General features: G+C 35.3%; 1 pseudogene; it reads right to left on the bottom strand.

Annotated features, from left to right (window-relative positions):
- Positions 1 to 2239: 2239 nt before the first annotated feature.
- Positions 2240 to 9503, bottom strand: part of LOC124523362 (putative tubulin-like protein alpha-4B) — an 86316-nt pseudogene continuing 79052 nt past the window's right edge.

Here is a 9503-nt window from a genome sequence, read left to right as displayed (position 1 = left end):
ATTAGGCTAAATATAGACTTTGGGGGAATATACAGTTGTAAATACTAATTCTATCTTTTGACTTGCATATTCAAAGCGTTTTGATTTTCATTCCACCTGTATACAATGTAAATGTTTAAGATTATATATTTTTCTCTGAGCACTCTTTTAGTTGCATCTCATACATTCTATATGTATTACTTTCCTTATCATTTTTTATACATACTGAATTTTTTACTTTGATTTCTTTGCTAAACCAACATTAAGGTAATATGCTCACCTGATCTCTTTCTCTTCATTCATCTCTATCGTATCCTTGCCAGTTATCCTTGATTTTTTTCCTCTCTCTCCCCCTCACTCTTTCATTTATTTTACCAGGTTGTCAGGCATGATTTACAATTTTGATCTTAATTTCTAGTTTTGTTGCATTGGAATTATAGTTGTCTGTAATATTTTGTCATTTATTCTTTTAATAAGTAATTTAATTGGCACTAGGATACTAGGTACTATCTCTTTCAGGGTATGGATGTTGATATATTTAAATTACATCTACTTCATCTACTTCAATTTGTCATTTATTTTTCTGTGAACTCACCTTTGGTATACTTGATCTTACTTGGCCTGAGATAAATAATTGATTGTTTCCTATGACCAATGTGTTTTTCCTAATTTTCCACTGAACTGCTGTACTTTTTATGAATTGTATTAATCAGAATTTTGTTTCCCCGGTGTAATCCTAGTGCTGCCGTAACAAAGGACCACAATGTGGTCATTTAGAACAAAATGACTGTATTGCCTTTCAGTTTGGGAGTTTAGAAGTCCAAAATCAAGGTGTCAACAGAGCCACTCTTGCTCTGAAGACTCTAGGAGAGGGTGCTTCCTTGATTCTTTCCAACTTCTCATGGTTGCTGGTAATATTTGTTTGTGGTTTGGTTTCTGACAGTTAAACTCCAACCTCTGCCCTCCATCTTCAAATATCCATCTTCCCTCTGTATAGCTCTGTCCAAACTCCTCTCTTTTAAGAACCCAGTCATGGGATTAGAGCTCATCCTAATCCCGTAGGACCTCATCCTAACCTGATTACATTTAAAAGACCTTATTTCCCATGAGTAAGGTCACATTCACAGGTACAGGAATTAGGACTTTAACGTCTTCCATAGGAACACAGTTCAACCTACATCATCTTTATTATGCAATGCTTTTCAATGTTGTGATTTATATTTGTCTGTATTAAGAGCATAAATATTGTATTATATGTGTGGCCTCAGTATGCTGTTACAGTCCTTTTATTTTTAATCTTTCTGCTTTGGATTTATCACATACATACAGTACTGTTTTGCTTGTGCTTTGTAATACAGCCTGAGACTCTTTCCTTTCAGTAAGTGTGTCCCATTTATATTATAATATATTATTTATATTCATTCCAGCATCATATTTTATGATATGTTTCCTCTTTTATTGCTTTTTCTGTGTTCTGTGTATTTCTTTGCTTTGTTGTGCGTGACTTGGGTGGCATACTATGTTTTGGAAATTTTCTTTTCTCTTTTGGGTCATTTTATTGTTTTATTTTATATCTAAAACATTATTTTGTACACTTGATCTCCTATTTTGTAGACACTAGAAACAATGATGGATTGATATATCCAATTCCTTTTTTCCAACACCAGTTTAGTAGGTATTGCTATAATCATTAGTTCTTCTAATGCTTACTCTATGCCTTGAACTATACTCAAATACCAAGTGTTACCAGCTATAAACCCATTAGAGAAATGGACAATTTGGGTCTGTAACAAAGTGCTGTGTTTTAAAGCACATGTCAGTAATTGTATATGAGAGTATACACTGCTATACACAAATTAAATGATCAAAGCACAACTTTTCAACATTCAAAACAGAATAAACTTCCCAGCAAAAGCAGTACCTTGCTGACATTTTAACCTTAGTATTCCTCTTCCTCTTCACTCTCTCTTTCAACAGAATCCACATCAACCTCTTCAGAATCCTTTGTCAATGGCAGCCATGTCTTCATGAGCCTCAAAAAACTCCTTCCTCCATGCTCTCAACCACATACCAATGAACAAAGGCACATTTAGCATACATCAGGCCAAATCTGTGGTCCAGGTGAGCCCAGGCCTCAGCAATGGGTATGGCTTTGCCCAGCATGCACACAGCTCACTCTCCAGACCTTTGGTCAGGTCTCTAAGTACCACAGTGGGAGGCTGTTATTTAATGCTGACTTTGAAGCCAGTGGAGCACAAGCCTACAAACTGGATGGTATGCATGGTCTTGATGGTGACAGTGGCAGCACTGACATCTCTGGGAACCACACTGCCATGGTACAACAGGCAGCAAGCCATGTATTTACCATGGCAAGAGTCAAATTTTGCCATCTGGTTGGCTGAGTCAAAGCATGTACTGGTAGGCTTTTCATGGTACAGAAAACTGTTCATGGTAGGCTTTCTCAGCAGAGATGACAGGAGCATATGTGGCCAGAGGGAATGGATATAGTGATAGGGTACCAGGGTGGTCTGGAATCCTGTCTGATCAGCATTCAGGGCTCCATCAAATCTGAGGGAAGCAGTGATGGAGAACACAATTTGACCTATCAACCTAATTCGGTTAGTATAGGTTAGGCATTCAATACTGAGGTTTCTATAACAGATGTCCTAGATGACCTTGTTGTCTACCATGAAGCCACAGAGTGCTTCAGGGTGGTGTGGGTAGTGAGGACAGAGTAATAGGGCTCAACAACAGCTGTGGAAATCTGGGGGTGGGGAAGCGCTGGGTAAATGGAGAACTCCAGCTTGGACTTCTTCTCAACAAAGAAAGATTCCATCAGCAAGGAGGTGAACCTTGAACCAGTGCCCCCTCTAAAGCTGTGGAAAACCAAGAAGCCCTGAAGACCTGTGCACTGGTCAGCTAGTTTCCAAATTCAGTCCCAGACAAGGTCAGTGATCTCCTTGCCAATGGTGTAGCACTCTTGGACACAGTTGCCGGCAGCATCTTCGTCACCTGTGATGAGCTGCTCAGGGTGGAAAAGCTGGCAGTAAGTGGCAGTGCAAACTTCATCAATAGCTGTGGGTTCCAGGTCTACAAACACTGCACTGAGCACATGATTGCTAGCACCTGTCTCACTGAATAAGGTGTTGAAGGAGTCATCTCCCCCAATGGTCTTGTCAATTGGCAACTGACCCTTGGGCTGGATGCCATCCGTGTTCCAGGCAACAGAGCTCCCAGGAGGCGTTGCCAATCCGGTTGCTGCTTTGGAGCTGCCAAGCAGATGGTGGAAAGAAAGAGGAGAGGTGGTTGCTTCTTACAGCAAGACTCAGGTGGTCAATAGAAGAGAATCTGCTAAATGATACTTTTAAACTTCTGATTATAAAAGATGAAAAAATCAATATTCTTACATAATTGTCTAATTTCCGTCCGAACTTTTACCAGTCACGTTGTTTTTTTGTTGTCATTCTATTCACATTATATACTGAAACTGATTCAAAGGGTTATTCTTTACTTAGTTTTAAAGTTAATTGCATTTTTATGCTCACTTCTGGTTTTTTGTTTTCTTTTGTTTATTTTTGCTACATATCTCTATTCACTTGATGTTCAGCTGAGGTTTAATCCTTTAACAGTCTTTTCAGGGTAGATTTATAGGAAATAAATTCTCATAGTACCTGCAAGTATCTACTCTTCCCTTTCTATTGAAACAATTTGTCTAGATATAACGTTTTGCTCAACTTTATTTCTTGGATGATTGTGCATTTATCCAAACACTGTTTTTTAATGATGTATATTGTTGGGAACTTTAAGGATAGCCTGATATTTTTCCCTTATAAATTATCTGACTTTTGCCAGAATGCTCAAAGAATTATATACTTATCTTTAAAAGTCATAACTTTACTAAGTTGTATTTCAATTTTAAACATACCTTAAACTCGTTTTTCTTTAGTCATCATGTGTTTTCCAATCTTTACTTCTAGATTGTATTCTTAAATGGTATTTTAGAATATGTTTTCAGTTTCCACCTTGATAGGAGGTTTTTATTCAAGGATACAAAATGTATACTGACACTCCTTTATCTGTTTTTGGTATCTTTTTTTTTTTCCTTATTAAATCCATTATCAGTTTCTACTCTATGTGTTTACTTTCTTTAGCGTGTCTTGTCTTCTATATTTGTATTGTGTTTTAAAAAGTCCCTGAAGTCTCATTAGTTTGATTTTGTTTTGCTTTCAGATAGTGTCTTAATTTCTGAGATAGTTTTATTTTTCACTTATTTCCTGAGCTCTGCCAACTCAGTTTTCATCTGTTTCTGTTGGGCATAATTATAATTTCTTCCTAGAAATCATCTATGCATCAACTTACTTTTAATCTAGGATTGTTTCTTTAAATTTTTCTGGGTTCATAGCAATAACTTTGGTTGCAATATTTTGCAACTCATGGGATTTTGCCATCCCAATGGCAACATTTTTCTGAAGTATGTTCTCTTTTTGCCTTTTGCTTTTCTAGATCCATTCCTCCTTTTCTCTAACCTCCCCCACAACCTACGCCTGCTCCTTATAATATCTTTATACAGATATTCCTTTTACAATATTGCTTACTTTTAATTAGATGAGTCTTAGTAGCAACCTGTGCATTTCAATCACTTGTTACAAAGTATTGCTATTTGGGCCCCTCTGTATCTTTTTAACTTTTGCTGCATTCTGCTCCAAGAGTGATCCTATCCTGGCACCCCATCAGATCCTTTCTTCCCATGGCACTCCTTCCTAACCATTTATGATTTTTGTGATTTGAAGTGTTCAGGTATCTATTAGTTTGTTTTTTGTTAGTGTCTTTTGTTTTCAGAGTTGTTCCAGATAAAAAAGAATAGAGGTATCCTCATTCTGCCACCCTATACATTATCTTATTGATGTTCTATGTCAAATGCCCAACACATATCACTGAGTATCTTCGCTGCTGATAGCAGAGCAGTAGGAAAAAAACAAAACCAACAAATGAACACAACTGACACATATCCCTTATCCCTGCCCCAATGAACTAAGAATAACTAATTAATACAAATAAATCAATCATTTAATTACATAGTGCCCTCTGCCCTGCATGTATTTCATTTGGCTTGCATAAAATATAATTTCAGTGGAGAAAGATTTGCAAACACACCCATGCAATGACTATTCTATCAAAAATACATTAATAACTTTCAAATTAATGTCCTTGAGTCTAATTTCACCCCCCCAATCCATCGTTGAAATAACAGCCAGAAATATATTATCATACCGTTTGTTTATCTGTGTAAAATACATTTAAAATAATTATCAAGGGGCGCCTGGGTGGCGCAGTCAGTTAAGCGTCTGACTTCAGCCAGGTCATGATCTCGCAGTCTGTGAGTTCGAGCCCCGCGTCAGGCTCTGGGCTGACGGCTCAGAGCCTGGAGCCTGTTTCCGATTCTGTGTCTCCCTCTCTCTCTGCCCCTCCCCCGTTCATGCTCTGTCTCTCTCTGTCCCAAAAATAAATAAACGTTGAAAAAAAAATAAAATAATTATCAAAACTGTGTTATTTCTTCCTGAGGAAGAATAATAAAATAGAAGTGGAGGAGTAAATAAATGTTTTTTTTTAAAAAGAAATATATTCAAGCATCTTATATTTAAATGGTTGTAATATGTATCTTCTAGTTTTTTTTTCATACCACGTATTAATGGACTTTATTGATGTGTCACCTGTAAAAGCTCCAGGATACAAAACCCTAGTTTAGATTTCCCTATGATGACTTCACAAATGTTTGTTTGCCTATTATTTTAATTTTACTGCCAGTTAAAGGACTGGCTGGAATTCAGATTGTGAGTTGAACTACCTGGCCTCATCTAGAAATTTCCTTGTAGTTCCATGAACTCAGTTTTGCCATTGGCTTTCATGGGGATCAAGCCTGAACCAACCACCTGGGATGCAAGTAAATGTCTCTGGTAATTCAACCTTAGTAATGTCCCTCTGCTTTTTTCCTCTTAAAGAACACTGGAGGTGACTTTTGTTTGTTTGCTTTTATTTTTGAAACTAGTACAGCACTAGTGATTCTTAAAATTCAATTCCTTTTCTAATAAAATTAAAAAGAAGAAAAAAGCATGGAAGTTATTTTTGACAGAGAATAAAGCTATTTGGAAGTATGCCCTGGAGAGAAGATGATAGAAAATTTCCCCCACACTAAATCTGAAATTTTTACATAAATTAACTTCAGGCAATTTAATTTTTTTTTTTCTGTTGACTTGCATTATCATCATGCTAGGCTAACAGGAGACTAATAATAATGGTGGTGGGGTTTATTTTTTTTATTTCATTTAAAATTTTTATTTGTTATTTCATGTTTTTAAATAAGATTTTATTATTTTCAGTGCTAACAGTGTCTAATTATCATATTACATGCCATACAAACATTGTTTCATCCACTCTCACAATGAAAATAACCTCATTTTAGAGATTAAAAAAAGTCACAGCTTACAGGAAACAAATAACTTATTCAAAGTTGTATAGTTACAGTTAGTAATGGCAGAACCAAAGTTCAAATCCAGGTTTGTCAAATACCCAACCCCACACTCCCAACCTTTACCTTATACCACCTCTGTTCTAGTCCCAGACATTGTCACTCTGGAAACTGGGAAAGCGTATGAATGCTTGGGCCCCATTTCTAGCATTTCTGACTTGGCAGGATGGGGAGGGAGCCCATTTGTCTGTGACCTCCAGATAATTCTCTTCTGTACCACTGCTTTAGGAAATAGCTTTATTGAACTAAACACTATAATTTAAAAAGTTTCATATTGTTTCTACACATGAGTTCATTTTTCAACTAAGTTTAAAATAGTCTTTAAAATATAAGACAAGACAAATTTTAAAAATCTCAAAAAAAATATTCCCTTTAACTTCACCACTCAAAGACAGCTATTTTTCATATTTTGATATGTTTTCTTCTTTTTAGGTATAAGTATATATTTTTTATTGTTTCTTTTATGCCATCTACAATAATGTTCTAGATAAGACATTTTTGATTTCTGTATTTAATGTTGTAGTATAAGTAGTTGTATGATAACTATGGTCCTTATAAAGCTTGCATCAGTCAGGGTTTTCTAGTTGTTAAGAAAACATGAATCCAATTGGAATTGGTTTTTATAAAAGTGAGAATATATTGGTTAATGTACTATACCACAGAAAGAACAGAGTGAAACTGATTCAGTGACAAAACACCATCAGATTTGCTGTCTTTGTTTTTTGTTATTTTCTCTTCCCCCTGAATTTTTCTCACACCGCTTCTTGCTATGTTTTGAATTTGCCTCTCAGACTTCCTATTCCCATGATTTCCATGTGGTCAGAACTACAGGCTCCCATCTTAAGAGCTCAATGCTCAAAACAGAAATTTCCTGTGCTTATTTTGATATGGAAACCTATTTTGGCCTTTGTCTTGGGTCAGGTGTCCATCTCTTAGGCCAGCTGGCATAATCAGTAAAAGTAAAGTTTTATGATTCACGTAACTTGGTCCCGTGCCTACTTTCGAAGCTGGGAGATAACGTTCTACAACATAACCACAAAATGGAGGTCAACTTACTGTTTAACTTTTTCCACATGGAAAATATATATATGTTGCCAGAAATAAAATTGATAAACCAAAGTTTAAGGATTTGATATAGTTTTCTTAATTGCTTACGACAAATATTTTACTAATTTACATTGCTACAGTCACTGCTTAAAAGCACCATGTTTACCATATACATGGTAATTACATTAACAGCTTAATGTAAATCATCTGGGTATATGTATTACAAAAATAATTTCTAGTCATTAGGGCAGACAAAATATTTAAAAGACTATGTAGTTTAGTTATTAGATGATTCCCATGTGTATTTTGTTTATGGATTTTTACATACATGATTATTTTTCCTAAAATTTAAAAACTAAAGGTATATGAATTATTCATGAGTGACATTATTTCATCTAGCTTAAGCAAAGTTCAATTGTGTAGTAGAAAATTGTTTCTCTGAGGGTTGATGGGGGGTGGGAGGGAGGGGCGGGTGGGTGATGGGTATTGAGGAGGGCACCTTTTGGGATGAGCACTGGGTGTTGTATGGAAACCAATTTGTCAATAAACTTCATATAAAAAAAAAAAAAAGAAAATTGTTTCTCAAATTTTAAGTATTTTGTGTTATTTATCTTGTAGTATGTTTTATGTTACAGTATGACTTTGTGTCATATGTGACAATGTATATATAACACAAAGATGACTACACAAAAAAGAGATGAGTCTGCTAGAAAAAAAAAGATATAAGAATATAAAGGCACTTGGTAAAATTCAAATAAATTAAAAATATCAACAGATGCTCACACTGTCAAAAACAAACAACAAAAATGTAATTTTTCTGTTCTGCCATAAATTTGTTAGGAGTCTGTGTTACCTAACTTACATATAGTGCTCATAGGAAATTATGTAATATACATATCTAACACATAGATCAATATCTGTATATTAATAACCAGTCAAAGTAACTAGGGCTGTGGGAAATTTGGGGGATATAGGAAAATTCAAGATAGACCTAGTGCAGTAAACAAAAGCAAATTAAAATATATGTGGAAATCGTGGTAGAGGAACAAAAGAACTGACTTCAAAAAAGCTTTCATTCTCCAAATGTTAGCAATGAAAAACATTAAGTATTTAATTATTATAATCAACTGAAAATCAAAGCTGTATAAAGCTTCTATGATAATGCACAATAGAAAATAGTTTCAAATGTAACACACACAAGTTTCCAAGAATTTTCACACACACTTAAATTGCAACTAAATTACATGAGTTCTACACCCAGGTTGTTTTGGTCAAAACTTAAGTTGGCAGTTAAAGATGGCTTAGTTTCAAAATCATAGAATTCAAAATATAAATAAAGAAGTTATAAATGATGAAATAAAAGTGTACTGAAATACCACAGCAGTTGGTATTTCAAAAAAATTTTAATGTTTATTTTTCAGAGAGAGAGAGAGAGAGAGAGGGAGAGCGAGAGAACATGAACGGGGGAGGGGCAGAGAGAGAAGGAAAAAAAAAGAATCTGAAGGAGGCTCCAGGCTCTGAGCTGTCAGCACAGAGCCCAACACAGGCCTCGAACTCATATACAGTGAGTTAATGACCTGATTCGAAATCGGATGGTTAATCAACTGAGCCACTCAGGTACCCCAATAGCATTTGATATTTTAAATAAAAACTCATAGGTGTCATTCACAAATAAGTAATCTTAACATGAACATTAAAAATTGCTGAACAACCATCAATAGAAAAATACACAACAAAACACTAAAATCAACTGGGAAATAAGTTATTTATACAAATGTGTGTACACACACACATTGCTTCAGGATATTTCTTCAGCACTACTAATTCCTACAAACTTTTTAAAACAGACAGTTATTTAAAGATGGATAAGGGTCATACTGGATTACATCATCCACTGAAAATAGTCAAAGTGCCCAAATCCAGTGGGTGCACTGAACCTGACTACGAGAGG

Source organism: Lynx rufus, unplaced genomic scaffold, assembly GCF_022079265.1.
Source record: "Lynx rufus isolate CCGP_SWC_20201006 ecotype Redwood Valley unplaced genomic scaffold, mLynRuf1.p SCAF_4, whole genome shotgun sequence".
NCBI classification, from domain to species: domain Eukaryota; kingdom Metazoa; phylum Chordata; class Mammalia; order Carnivora; family Felidae; genus Lynx; species Lynx rufus.
This window is presented reverse-complemented; position numbering and strand designations above follow the sequence as displayed.